General features: G+C 40.3%; 1 pseudogene; it reads right to left on the bottom strand.

Moving 5' to 3' along the window:
* Positions 1-3,654: 3,654 nt before the first annotated feature.
* On the bottom strand, positions 3,655-6,331 carry LOC141047589 (uncharacterized; annotated as a pseudogene).
* Between the last annotated feature and the right edge of the window lie 8,534 nt (positions 6,332-14,865).

Genomic DNA, 14,865 nt, shown 5'->3' with positions numbered 1-14,865 from the left:
TCTCCAAGGATGTTTAAACTTTTGCATTGGCCCATATTACTTTTTGTAATTTTTAAAATGTAATAATAATAATAATAATAATCTTTATTTATATAGCACCAACATATTCCGCAGCGCTTTACAGTTGAACAGTTTCAAACACAACAGTCATAAGTAACAACGTTAACAATACAATAATTAAAGCGAAATAAGACGACCCTGCTTGTGGGAGCTTACAATCTACAATGAGGTGGGGGAGATACAAAGCACAGGTTTGTATTTACAATGATGTATTTACAATGATGGTCCAGCCATCTTCAGGGGGTGGGGGTTAGATGGAGATAGTGAATGGGCTACACACACACAAACATAAAATGACTTTGATTACTGAATGTGATAGGCCGCTCTGAACAAATGTGTTTTGAGCGAGCGCCTAAAACTATGCAAATTGTGGATGGTCCTAATATCTTGGGGTAGAGCATTCCAGAGGATTGGCGCAGCACGGGAGAAGTCTTGGAGTCAGGAGTGGGAGGTACGGATTAGGGCAGAGGTTAGTCGAAAGTCATTTGCAGAGCGCAGCGGTCGGTTAGGCCGATAGACAGAAATGAGGGAGGAGATGTAAGGGGGTGCTGCACTGTGGAGAGCTTTGTGGGTGAGAACAAGTACTTTGAATTGTACCCTGTAATGAATTGGCAGCCAGTGTAACGACTGGCGAAGAGCGGACGCGTCTGAGTAACGATTAGCCAGATGGACAACCCTGGCTGCTGCATTAAGGATAGACTGGAGAGGGGAGAGTCGAGTGAGAGGGAGGCCAATTAATAGAGCTTTACAGTAGTCCAGGCGGGAGTGGATCAGGACGACAGTGAGAGTTTTTGTTGTTTCCATGGTGAGAAAAGGGCGGATTCTAGAGATGGTCTTTAGGTGTAAGCGGCACGAGCGGGCAAGAGATTGTATATGGGAGGTGAAGGAGAGTTCGGAGTCAAACATAACACCCAGACAGCGCGCCTGCTGTCGGGGTGTTATTATGGTGCCACCCACAGAGAGGGAAATGTCAGATTTAGGGAGGTTAGTAGATGGTGGGAGCAGAAGAAGTTCAGTTTTGGAGAGGTTGAGTTCCAGATAGAGAGCAGACATGATGTTGGAGACTGCAGACAGACAGTCAGTGGCGTTCTGTAGTACAGCGGAGGTAAGGTCAGGGGATGATGTGTACAGTTGTGTGTCATCAGCTTAAAGATGGTGCTGAAAGCCAAATCTGCTGATGGTCTGATGTAAAAAATGATTTTATATATATATATATATATATATATATATAATCTAAAATACAAAGGAAATGCGTAATCTTTAACTCCTTAGTGGCCAAGCCATTTTTTACCTTAATGACCAACCCAAATTTTACAATTCTGATTAGTGTAACTTTACATGTTAATAACTCTGGAACTCTTCAACATATCTCACTAATTCTGAGATTGTTTTTTGTGACATATTGTACTTCATGATAATGGTAAAATATTTGAAATGCTTGCGTTTATTTATGAAATAATGGAAATTTGGCAAAATGTGGAAAGTTTAGCAAAATTCTATATTATATTTTTATACCCTTAAATCAGAGTTATGTCACACAAAATAGTTCATAAGTAACATTTCCCACATGTCTACTTTTCATCAGAACACCTTTTGAAACATAGTTTTTTTATTTGAACCAAATCCCAACCACCGAAGGACCCATAGACCAGGAAAGACCAAACAAGATATAATTGTTCAATACTTTTTATTATATCGGTAGTAAAATATTAATAAAAAAACAATTTAAAAGCAATGTGCACGTATAGAGATGACTTTACCACAATTGTAAAGAAATAATATGGACCCAATTATATATGCTATATTCACATATGTATTCCTCAAATAAAAAATAAAAAACTTTAGGGCAAGCGATAAAAAAATAAAATTTTGGTATTTTATAATCAGAAAACGTGAAAAAATGTGAAACAATCTTGAAAAAAATCAAAAAATTATATCCAATATAAATCAATTATTTTATTGCGATATAAAGTGCAATCTGCGTGTGCAGAAAAACAAATATTGAAACCAATGACTCAGTGGTCAATATAAAGTGCAGCGTGCATGTGCAAAAGAACAACCAGAAATCATTCAGCTCTCATTGCTATGCAAAAAGTGTCTTAGTGACTTTCACATAAAGTACAGTGCTGTATAGGAATACAGGGAATTAATTCATATACCTTTTGAGGGTCACTACGTCCCTTTAGCATGCATCCCGACGCACGTTTCGGAGATTTTCCTTCATCAGGGGGTGGCTACTATACTTCCGAGGGGTTTTTATATAAAAAACAATGGCGATGATATCCATGCTCTGGGCTTACAAGCAGCGTGTGCGCAATCAGGAGGACACAGAAGTCCAAGCGTTGGACCACGTGACCGAACGCACAGGAGCTCAGCCCGGAGTTACCAAGACCACGAGGACACGGTAACCAGGACGTCGGGACACAGAGCGCGCATGCGCTTTACCAGGAGCACGATATCTCTTGCAGCAGCTCGACACCATATGCTGGGCAGTTTATTAGTAAAGAAGCTCTAAAAAGAGAGCTATGTGCATTGTGTAGTTAATATAGTAAATGGGGATATTTATATGGTCAAAAAGAATTATATATAACACTAGCTGTTTCCAGCCAGCTAACACTCGGCATGCTCATTGCTATCTAATTAACGCTAAGTGGTGATTAAACTAAAGTAAATAATGACAACATTCAATAGCGCTTACACAGGTGGTAAATTAAATTAAAATGAAGTTAATAACAATAATAATCATTAAAAATCTGAATAATACTAATGATACATTTTATTCACAGTGTAAAATCAAAAACAAACTGGATTCAGTAAGATGTGCATTTTTTATTCATTCCAGCATCTAAACAAATTTCATAACGAAACATAAATTAAGTTAAAATTTCTCTGTAAACACAATTAAATGTATAGTCATTTTCGTCATTTTCAAAGATCTTTCCTTGACTTCTACCAGGTACAATTTGAACTGAAAGACCTTTACAACTTGTTACTCTAGAGAATGCAGTGTATAATTGACCATGTGTGAATACAGGATCAGGTAGGAGAACGCCAATCTTATCGAATGTTTGTCCTTGCAATTTTGTAATTGTCATGGAATAAGCCAGACAAAGTGGCAATTGTTTTCTTGTTAACTTAAACGGGATATCACAATTTTCGCGAGTGTTCAATGGTATTCTTGGATTGAGAACCTTTTGACCACGACGCTCCCCAGAAAAAATGCTGCAGTCGATGAGATTTGTGCCAAGAGTTTCTACAATTAATCGAGTACCATTGCACAGTCCTTTCTTTGGATTTAGATTGTGGAGTTGCATGACACAGCAGCCTTTCTTAAGGTTCAGCATATGAGGAGGGAGGCCCATAGGAGTTAGGGAATGTACAAATTCGATGGGGTACTGAGCTCTTTCTTCTTCTGCCTCACAGGATGAAATATTGTCGACACTGAAGTATGATTTAGTCTGACCTCTAAGCATGTTCAACACTTGTTCATTGACTGTCAGCGTGTCACAGTTTTTAGGGCATTGTACTGCTCTGGAAGCAAGATCAGCAGGAGTGAGAAAGTTCAGGTCATTCCCAAATATGCTCGTCACGACGTCATGAGTCAGAATGTCTTTGCTCAGCTTCACAAAATCCACCAGATTCCCATCTTCAACTCCTGATCCAACAGTTAGCAGCCACTCACAAAATTCAACCTCATCAGGATTGACTCGCATGTTCCTGATTAATTTCAGTTCCTTGAAGGATTTCCAGACTGGACTGCTCTTGACACACGCCTCTACAATACTAACGCGATTTCCATGAAGTACAACTGGAGCTTGCTGACAAAAATCTCCTCCAACAACAATCAGGATCCCACCAAAAGGTTCTTCATTGTGAAGGAGAATATGTAAGCTTCTATCAACGGCATTGAAAAGATGAACGTGAGACATTGAAATTTCATCTCATATAATACGTTTAGTATCCCGAAGCTCTCGGCAGACTGAGGTTCCTTCTTTAATACTTGATATAGTTCTCTCATTCAAATGAATTGAAATTCCAAATCCGGAGTGGACTGTTTTACCACCTGTGTAAAACAAAAAAATACAGACATCTTAAATTTACGTTTTTCAGTATTCCGTAATCGTAATTAAAATTACCTTTTAGTAATGTAGCTGCCAAACCGGTTGGAGCAACTGTTTTTACAATGCCACCATTCCCAAGTATAGTAGATGTCAAAGCCTTGTACACGAAAGTCTTTCCACAACCTCCTGCACCAGATAAAAAAAAGCATTTTTGTGATGTGGTTGGATTATTAACTGCATTCATGATTGTTTCAAAAGTGCCTCGTTGTTCTAGGTTCATCAGAAACTGCAGTCGTTCAGATTCTTGTTTCTCCCTTTCCACATCAACAATGTCACACATTTTATACGCATCTGATGGGGAAGGTAGTCCACAACTTTTGCAATCTTTAGCAAACTTTCGTAAGTGGTCTTGGATATCGGCAAGTGTTTGCTGCTCGGCCATGTATTCGTTATGAGTCAGGAGGAAGTCTTCCATAATGTTATTTTTATATTTGTTGTATAAATCAAGTCCACTTGTGATGTTGGCATGGTTCAGGATTGCAGCAAATAGCTGTTGAAGCTCACCGGGCATTCTAAATAAAGATTCTTCTTCCATTGTTTTGTCCCACTCTGAATCATCATGCAATAATCCCATGGCCTTTGCTACCAGAATATAAGTTTCATATGTGTGTCCTTCCACTGTTCTCAGATTTTCGAATGATGTAGCACCTGTAAACAACATAAAGAAAATAATTAAAAATTATAAAAAAGTCAGGATGATCTAATAACGTACAATTAGATGAATATGGCTTACCCTTGATATGCATCAGGAGTAGGCATAGGGAAAATCTTTCCATATCTTGTGGAGAGACAGAGTACATTCTTTTGAAGGATCTTGTCAGCACCTCTTTTTCTTGTCTTCCAAAACTTATTTGTCCAGACATAATGGTAGGGTATTTCACAATATAAATACTGACATGCTGATGGATCAGTTTGGTTTAGAACGAACCATTTCGTAAGTTTTGTGCCATCACGCTGAGCTTTTTCCACAGAAAGCTGCTCCGTTCCATCCTCAAAGTAAACTGATTGTTGGAAAGGTAGGTGTACCGGAAGTCTTTCTACAGCATGGGAACGTGCAGTCATCTTAGATTTTTGCAGCCGCCAAATTGCTTCAGTGATGCCAAATATCGTGTGTTGATGTAAGTCTTAATCTCGTCCCAGTGGTAGGTGCCGGTTTTGCTGACTTCGTTCACTTGAACAATGGCTGCATCATGTCCTTTGTACACATACTTGAAAATATATTTGACGGTCTGGATGGAAGAGCAGATTTCCACATTTATGTGTACGCTGTTTTTCTGAGAGAGGTAGGGGTTGTATGGTACAACCCAGCGGCTGTCAACTTCCACATCCCTAATCTTGAGCTTAGTGCCATCTTTTCGTCTGCGGTATACTGGATATCCATCCACATTAATATTTGTTTCTTCGCTGAAGTCTTTGGGAAACTTTTTGGAGCATGTCCGGATTCCTTTTACATCTTCCATACACGGTGTATTTCCATTGTGTTCTCCACAGGGCCCATGAATCATGCAGCTGGTGACAACATCGTAAAGCTCCTTGTTAATATCTGGGTCAGGAATTTCTGCACAAACAGCACTGTCACAATCGATAGCTTCTCGTAACTTGTCTTCGTCGTCCAGAATTAAGAGCATATGGCAAAGACGAAGACCTGAAACAATAAAAGGATGCATTAAATGTGCATTATTAATCATTCTATTCTTAACATTACGGTTACGAACATTCAGATGAATGTACTTAATGCCTCTTTTTTGAAATTCAAAGACGTAAGTGTATGCCTTTACTTTTCCCATCACTCCACCTTTTTTTGCAGTCAAGTCATTTAGTAACTCTTGTAGCTTTAAGTGGAATATGGTAGATACCAAATCTGGGCGGCTTATTGCTGTTTCATGTTGTAAAAGTCCGGAATGATTTTCTTCCCACTTTGGGTTGCAAGTGAACGTAATAAATAAATCCGGCTTTCCAAATTTTGCTACCAAAGTCATCGCATCTTGGTAATTCTGTGTCATGGCTCATTTTTCACCGGTAAAAGAAGAGGGAAGTATGACAACCTTTAGGTAGGCATCAATTATGTATTGTTGTGTCAGCTTGCCAGAATGTAACAGCGGGTTGAAGGATTGTCGATCCTGAAGGCGGTACGCATAGAATTCCCTCATCGACACATTTCTTTTTTTTTTTTGTTCCCCTGCATCGTGACTGATATCTTCCTATTCTTCATCGTCACCTTCCTCCATTAAATGACTGTTCCTATTTGCAGTTCTCCCTTGCTTCCGTTTTCCAGGTTGCCATCTGTGTTCACCATACGGAAAGAGGAGTGGATACATCATTGGATCACAATTTGGGCTATGGTACACAATATTCTGTAGTCCTCGCTGCCCAATGGGATGAACGGCAATGTCTCTTTTGATCGGCAGCTCTCCATCATCGGAGACAAACACATCTGCAACTTGATTGGCTGTCAGCAAGTTGTATCGGCGAGGGTCGTGTTGTCTATCCTTGGTTATCCACAATACGATTTTATGCTGGTCGTAGCCACGCTGATCAATCAAATCCTTCATCATCTTGAAAGCCTGAGCAAATGGGTTGATATCTCTGAGTAAACAGTCAATAGTATTCATTATGTCCCTCTTGCATCCTTCATTTTGCTCGTTATTTAATCGTTGAATGTTTGCATACTCAGGATCCAATATGTAGAGTTGTGAATATGAAGGAGTATCAGATCTAAAGAAAGCACAAATATATTTTTAATTATTAAAAAAGAGTAGGAATGAATTAAAAACATACATTTAATTGTATTCAGGTATATTACCTTAGAGAAGTTGATGTACAGTGGTACACTTGTCCATGAATGACTAAAACGAGTGGGCCACCGGAAAATTTCATTGACTGAGATCCAAAGGATGCAAAGGCAAAAGCACTGTTGTACTTTCTGATGTTCTTTCTAAAAAAATTTTGCCTCGTTCGTATCTTCAGTTAACCATGCTTGAAACTGCTGAGGATAATCATTTACTTCACGTAAGTGTATAGTACCACTTCCGCAGCACGACACAAACTTTGCACTGTGTAATTTTTCTTTCCAAAAGTGAGATGCACCGCAATCACTACACGTAACGTCTTGCTTTCCCACGTGGTGTTAACTGGGTATATTCTCTGGATTTCTTGCTGCATACCTCGAAGGTGGTGGCAGTTTACGTCAACGGGCATTATTGTTTTCAACTTCCGCAGGTGTCAAATTCCTTCTTCGTTGATGCTGGTTATATATATCAGCTTCCCTTCTTTCTGTCACTCGGTTGATATAAACCTTGTGATATCTCTCTCTGTCCTTATCAGTCTGCTCAGGTGTTCATTGTTGATAACCAATCCTACGATTTTGTCGATATTGTTGTTGTCGATCAGCTACTGCATTGTTGCTCGGAATTTCCTGCGGCTTGTGAAATGGACCTGGTGACTCTTCTTGGCTCATTTTGTTTGGGAGAATGCGGATGCAATTAAATGTACATTTACCTTGGCTGAAGTGGTTGAATTACATAGAAAGGAAGTGCTGCGTGTGGTAATGTGGGGGGGCGGAGCCTCATGTGGTAATGTGTGGGGACGGAGCCTCGTGTAGTAATGGGGGGGACGGAGCCTTGTGTGGTAATGTGTGGGGGAATGGAGCCTCGTGTGGTAATGTGTGGGGAAAGAGCCTCATGTGGTAATGTGTGGGGATGCAGCCTCGTGTGGTAATGTGTGAGGATGGAGCCTTGTGTGGTAATGTGTGGGGACGGAGCCTCATGTGGTAATGTGGGGGGACGGAGCCTCATATGTTAATGTGTGGGGACGCAGCATCATGTGGTAATGTGTGAGGACGGAGCCTCGTGTGGTAATGTGTGGGGACAGAGCCTCGTGTGGTAATGTGGGGGGATGGAGCCTTGTGTGGTAATGTGTGGGGACGGAGCATTGTGTGGTAATGTGTGGGGACGGAGCCTCGTCTGTTAATGTGGGGGAACAGAGCCTCATCTGTTAATGTGGGGGAACAGAGCCTCGTGTGGTAATGTGTGGGGATGGAGCCTCGTGTGGTAATGTGTGGGGATGGAGCCTCGTGTGGTAATGTGTGGGGACGGAGGCTCCTGTGGTAATATGTGGGGACAGAGCCTCGTGTGCTAATGTGGGGGGACGAAGCCTCATGTGGGATTGTGTGGGGAAAGAGCCTCATGTGGTAATGTGTGGGGATGCAGCCTCATGTGGTAATGTGTGAGGATGGAGCCTCGTGTGGTAATGTGTGGGGACGGAGCCTCGTGTGGTAATGTGGGGGGACGGAGCCTTGTGTGGTAATGTGGGGGAACAGAGCCTCGTGTGGTAATGTGTGGGGAAAGGGCCTCATGTGGTAATGTGTGGGGATGCAGCCTCGTGTGGTAATGTGTGGGGACGGAGCCTTGTGTGGTAATGTGTGGGGACAGAGCCTCGTGTGGTAATGTGGGGGGTCGGAGCATTGTGTGGTAATGTGTGGGGACGGAGCATTGTGTGGTAATGTGTGGGGACGGAGCCTTGTCCGTTAATGTGGGGGAACAGAGCCTCGTCTGTTAATGTGGGGGAACAGAGCCTCGTGTGGTAATGGGGGGGACGAAGCCTCATGTGGGATTGTGTGGGGACGGAGCCTCGTGTGCTAATGGGGGGGACGAAGCCTCATGTGGGATTGTGTGGGGACGGAGCCTCATGTGGTAATGTGTGGGGACAGAGCCTCGTGTGGTAATGTGTGGGGACAGAGCCTCGTGTGGTAATGTGTGGGGACAGAGCCTCGTGTGGTAATGTGTGGGGACAGAGCCTCGTGTGGTAATGTGTGGGGACAGAGCCTCGTGTGGTAATGTGTGGGGACAGAGCCTCGTGTGGTAATGTGTGGGGACAGAGCCTCGTGTGGTAATGTGGGGGGACAGAGCCTTGTGTGGTAATGTGTGGGGATGGAGCATTGTGTGGTAATGTGTGGGGACGGAGCCTCATGTGGTAATGTGTGGGGACGGAGGCTCCTGTAGTAATATGTGGGGACGGAGCCTCGTGTGGTAATGTGGGGGGACGGAGTCTTGCGTGGTAATGTGGGGGAACGGAGCCTCGTGTGGTAATGTGTGGGGAAAGAGCCTCATGTGGTAATGTGTGGGGATGCAGCCTCATGTGGTAATGTGTGAGGATGGAGCCTCGTGTGGTAATGTGTGGGGACGGAGGCTCCTGTGGTAATATGTGGGGACTGAGCCTCGTGTGCTAATGGGGGGGACGAAGCCTCATGTGGGATTGTGTGGGGACGGAGCCTCGTGTGGTAATGTGGGGAGACGGAGCCTCATGTGGTAATGTGTGGGGACAGAGCCTCGTGTGGTAATGTGTGGGGACAGAGCCTCGTGTGGTAATGTGTGGGGACAGAGCCTCGTGTGGTAATGTGTGGGGACAGAGCCTCGTGTGGTAATGTGTGGGGACAGAGCCTCGTGTGGTAATGTGGGGGGGAGGAGCCTCGTGTGGTAATGTGGAGGGGTGGGATTATGTGTGGTAATGTGGGGGGAGGGATTATGTGTGGTAATGTGGGGGGCGGGATTATGTGTGGTAACGTGGTGGGGGGCGGGATTATGTGGGAGGATGTGGTAGGGGGGTGTGATTTCGTGTGGTGATGTGGTGGGAGCAGGATTATGTGTGGTGATGTGGTGGAGGGGCGGGATTGTGTGTGGTAATGTGGTGGGGGCGGGATTATGTGCGTTAATGTGGTGGGGGTGCGGGATTATGTGCGGTAATGTGGTGGGGGCGGGATTATGTGTGGTGATGTGGTGGGGGGGCGGAATTATGTGTGGTGATGTGGGGGGTCGGGATTATGTGTGATGATGTGGTGGGGGGCGAGACTATGTGTGGTGATGTGGTGGGGGGCGGGATTATGTGTGGGGATGTGGTGGGGGGCGGGATTATGTGTGGTGATGTGGTGGGAGGTGGGATTATGTGTGGTAATGTGGTGGGGGGAGAGATTCTGTGTGGTGATGTGGAGGGGGGCGGGATTCTGTGTGGTGATGTGGTGGGGGCGGGGTTATGTGTGGTGATGTGGTGGGGGGGCGGGATTGTGTGTGGTAATGTGGTGGGGGAGCAGGATTGCATGTGGTAATGTGGTGGGGGCGTGATTGTGTGTGGTGATGTGGTGGGGGGTGGTGCTACTGGGCAGTGGGCAGAATTAGTGAGTAATCACGATGCCTCTTATATATATAGATACTATAATATAAGGATAGTTAAGTTATAATAATAATAGATAATAATTAATGAAAAAATAATAACAAATATTGAATGCATAATAATTAATAATAAATAATGAATAATGTTTTATTATTAAAAATTAAAATTTTATTTTTTATTGCTTGCTCTACAGTTTTTTATTTTTTATTTGAGGAATACAGCATATATAATTGGGTCCATATTATTTCTTTACAATTGTGGTAAAGTCATCCCTATACGTGCACATTGGTTTTAAATTGTTTTTTTATTAATATTTTACTACCGATATAATAAAAAGTATTGAACAATTATATCTTGTTTGGTCGTTCCTGGTCTATGGGTCCTTCGGTGGATTGGGATTTGTTTTTTTTTAAATCAGTGGGCAAACCACTAATTTCACTGAACACTGGTGGTAGTGTATATAATAATTCCAATTATTTATTATTCTTACATTATATATTTATATATATATATATATATATTATATATCATATATAATACTATACCTGGTGTTCGTGTATTTTTTACATAATTATTTTAGTATGTTCAGCACAGGTTTTTTCCACTGCCGAATATGGATTTTGAGGCCAGAGAATTATCCTGGCAAGGACGGATCAATGCGGTATTTACTAATGGTGGTATATCTACTACAACTAGCAATAGTTTGCAGTTTGATGAGTTATTCAAAAATATTAAAACTTGGACATACAAACGCATCCATGCTTGGTGGAATCATGCATTTCTGGAGAACTATATACAGCATCAATTGATTCCAAGGGGTTTGAGAATTCAAGTTACCCCTTCATTCCCAGTCAATGATGACGAGTTTATAAAAAACTGGGAAAGCATATGCAATGTGGCATCCAGACAATTGATGGAGCTATTAGTTAAATATAACTCCAAAAATTTGATTGAAATTGACAGATTGTTGGAGGAATCTTGTGTAAAGGTAAAATCATGTCTATCAACGGAAGCATTTCATTCAATTGATGGTCAATTGGAAAAACATATTGACCAATGGACAAAAGACATTCAGGCCAAGCAAACAGAAAAATTACTGAGGGACCAAAAAGATGTATCAGATGGGAGAATGTACAAATGGCGTAGATATCATGTTAGTGAGGAAAATCGGGATCGATCTATTTCTCTTTCATCTAATCCTGCAATAGGTGATATTTCTGGTGCCTCCTCTTCTGCCTCTGTAACTGTTTCAACTGTATTGACACCGAAATGCAAAAGGGAACCCCATTATGTACCAGCTAAACGGACCTTCAGATACTCTCCTGAGAATCATAAGAATAGTCTGAAGGTGATTAATTTGAGTTCTCATATGTTTTCTGATATTGAAATTGAAGTTCTTAAAAAAGGTCTTATGTTCTGTCCAACAGCCCTTTTTGATAAGTTTACTGCAAATAAAGATTTAAATTTGTTTGCTAGGAAACTTATCTTTAAACGGCATTTTCATAACGAGACAACATCACCATTATTTCCAACAGAGGCTGAACAGGAGGCACTAGACATCTTGAATGAATTGGCGCAAGAACACAATGATCCAGTGGGAAGTAAGATTCCTGAATCTATTCGTCCCAAGTCATAAAAATTTCCGCTCTTGTCAGCTTATCCAATAATTGATACATTTGTAAAAGTTGTGAGTAGAGAATTTCATAAGATTCCACGATTCCCTCACGTAGAAAATTTTACTAAAGAAGAAAAATTAGTTTTAAAAAAATTACAAGATATACCAGATGTAGGATATAAACCTGTTGACAAGGGGGGTAATTTGGTGGTGTGGCCTAAACAATTATATGAGAAAGAGTCCTTTCAGCAGTTAAAGATGAATTGTGCCATAAAAAATTAACGTATAACCCATCAGATAAATTCTGGACTAAATTAATGGGTATTTTGAAAGAAGGGTTAGAGACAGGCACCATCTTCACGGACTTATTTGCAGCACTTCAGGTATCAGAACCAACAGTACCTATGCTATATTTACTACCTAAAATCCACAAAAATCAATCAACCCCTCCCGGGAGATCCATCATATCCGGATGTGGCAATTATTTGGAAAATATAAATAAGTTTGTGGATTCCAGATTGCAACTGCTGGTAGAGGAATTACCCTCATTCATTAAGCATACACATGAGTTCCTTAAAAAGGTGGATGGTTTACACATTGGCAGTGACACAATATTAGTGTCATGTGATGTAGAATCTCTTTACACAAACATATGCCACACTCATGGCATTCAAGCTGTGGAATATTTTCTACATTCATCAACTACGCCTCGCTCTATGCGTCATTTTGCAGTGGAATTTTTTGGATTTTTCTCTCTCACATAATTTTTTCTTATTTAAGGGGTCCTTCTACCTGCAGCTCCAGGGTACCGCAAGGGGCGCGTCTTTCGTGCCCGCTTATGCAAACTTATTCCTGGGGCTGTGGGAGAGGGACCTCTTTCTTTCTGGTTCGGTACCATCAATGGAACGCATCCTGATGTGGGTGGGTTTCATTGATGATGTTTTCTTAATATCTCTCCATGATTTCATGACACATTTAAACAATAATTCTCGCAATATTCATTTGATATACCAATTTGATTCAGATAAGATGGAATTCTTGGATGTAAGTATTAAGAAAGGTATAGACAATTGTCTACATTACTGATATTTTTCGTAAATCAACATCAGTTAATTCATTCCTCCATGCAAGCTCCTCACACCCTCCGGCTATGATACGTTCAATCCCAATAGGGCAATTTTTAAGATTGAGAAGAATTTGCTCAAATGAGGAAGGATTTGAAAAACAGGCCATAGATTTAAAACAGAGATTCTTGGAATGTGGATATAGCCATCGGTCTATTAAAAAAGCTTACAATCGACTCCAAGCACTATATGGTAGTAAAACATCTGAAACAAATCAATTGGTCAGGTATATTACTCAATATCATGGTCAAACTGAATTAATGAGAGAGTATTTGACCAAATCATGGGGGATTTTGAAAACTGATCCAATCCTGTCTAAATATGTAGGGGATAAGCCCAGTATCACATACAGAAGATCAAGAAATATAAGAAATTATCTCGTAAAAAGTCACTATATTTCTAATCCACCTCTTACTACTTCTTTGTCAAATGCGAAACCTGTATTGGGTTCATAACCATGTGGAAAATGTGTGGCATGCACAAGCATTAATAAGGCACAAATCTTTTCAAATTCAAAAAATACAATTATTTATGATATTAAACAGTCAATAATCTGTACATCAAAAGCAGTAATTTATTATGCAACATGCCCTTGCCCCTTGATTTATGTCGGAATGACTACTCAAGAACTTAAGGTTCGTGTTCACGAACACGTACTGGGGATAATAGCCGCAAAAGAAACTAGTGACACCTCTTTATTAAAAACTATCCCAAAGCACTTTAAGATCCATCACAATTGTGATGCCTCTCTATTAAAGGTAATAAGAATAGATATGGTGCTACAGAATGAAAGAGGTGGCAAGATAGGAAATATTCTGGCCAAAAAAGAAACCAAATGGATTTGGACATTGAATACAGTTTCCCCTAATGGATTAAATGAGAATCTGAGTTTTATTCCTTTTTTGTAAACCAACTTGCTAATTTTAACCATTTTAATTCTTTTTACATTGCTACTGTTATTGTATATTAATTTTATCTTATCTTTTATCCTTTAGATTTTTATATTGCATGCGGCCATAATTTTTGGATTACATCTTCTGATTGTAACTCCTGTGGACCTGTGGAACTATATGAAGACAGAAGGTGACAAGAGACTTCACATGATGAATGCTTGGACTTTCTATCCATAATGAATATTGGACTTGATGTCTTTGCGGCTGGTTGCCTGGTCTTGGAAATATGGATGGCTGGCGCGAAAAAAATGGGATGAATAAATGAATAAAGCCTATTTGTTTTGTTTTAGAAAATAAGCTACTCACTTGTTAGTGTATAGTAAAAACGTAATGTCCTTAAGGCTGATCGCTTTGTCTTGAAAAATGTAAGTAGCTGCCAAAAAAGTGAATGAATGAATAAACAAGTAGAGTATGCTTATCTTACAAAAAGGGGGGCAAACCCCTTAAGGGTTAAAAGAGATTCTGCTAAACTTACTTATTTATTATTTAGTTTTTATTATTTTTTCTCTTATTAATTTTTCCTTATATATATTTTTTCTTATATTTATAATTTTTCATATATTTTTTTCATTTTTATTTTTTATTTTATTCATTTATTCATTATTTTTTTATATTTTTGTAAAATTCTTAATTAATTTATTTTTATTTACTATTATTTTTTATTTGTATTATTATTATTATTATTATTAATAAATTATTTATATTATATTTTATTATTATTTTTATTGCCATTTATTTTTTGTCACAAATTTTGTGGATGTCTTCATACTGATAATGTATTGTATTAAAATATGGTTACATTTGAGCATATTATAATATATGATATT

This window comes from Dendrobates tinctorius, unplaced genomic scaffold (assembly GCF_039654945.1).
Source record: "Dendrobates tinctorius isolate UK_male_01 unplaced genomic scaffold, ASM3965494v1 ptg000128l, whole genome shotgun sequence".
NCBI lineage: Eukaryota > Metazoa > Chordata > Amphibia > Anura > Dendrobatidae > Dendrobates > Dendrobates tinctorius.
Note: the sequence above shows the minus strand (reverse complement) of the source record. Positions and strands in the feature narration are given on the sequence as shown.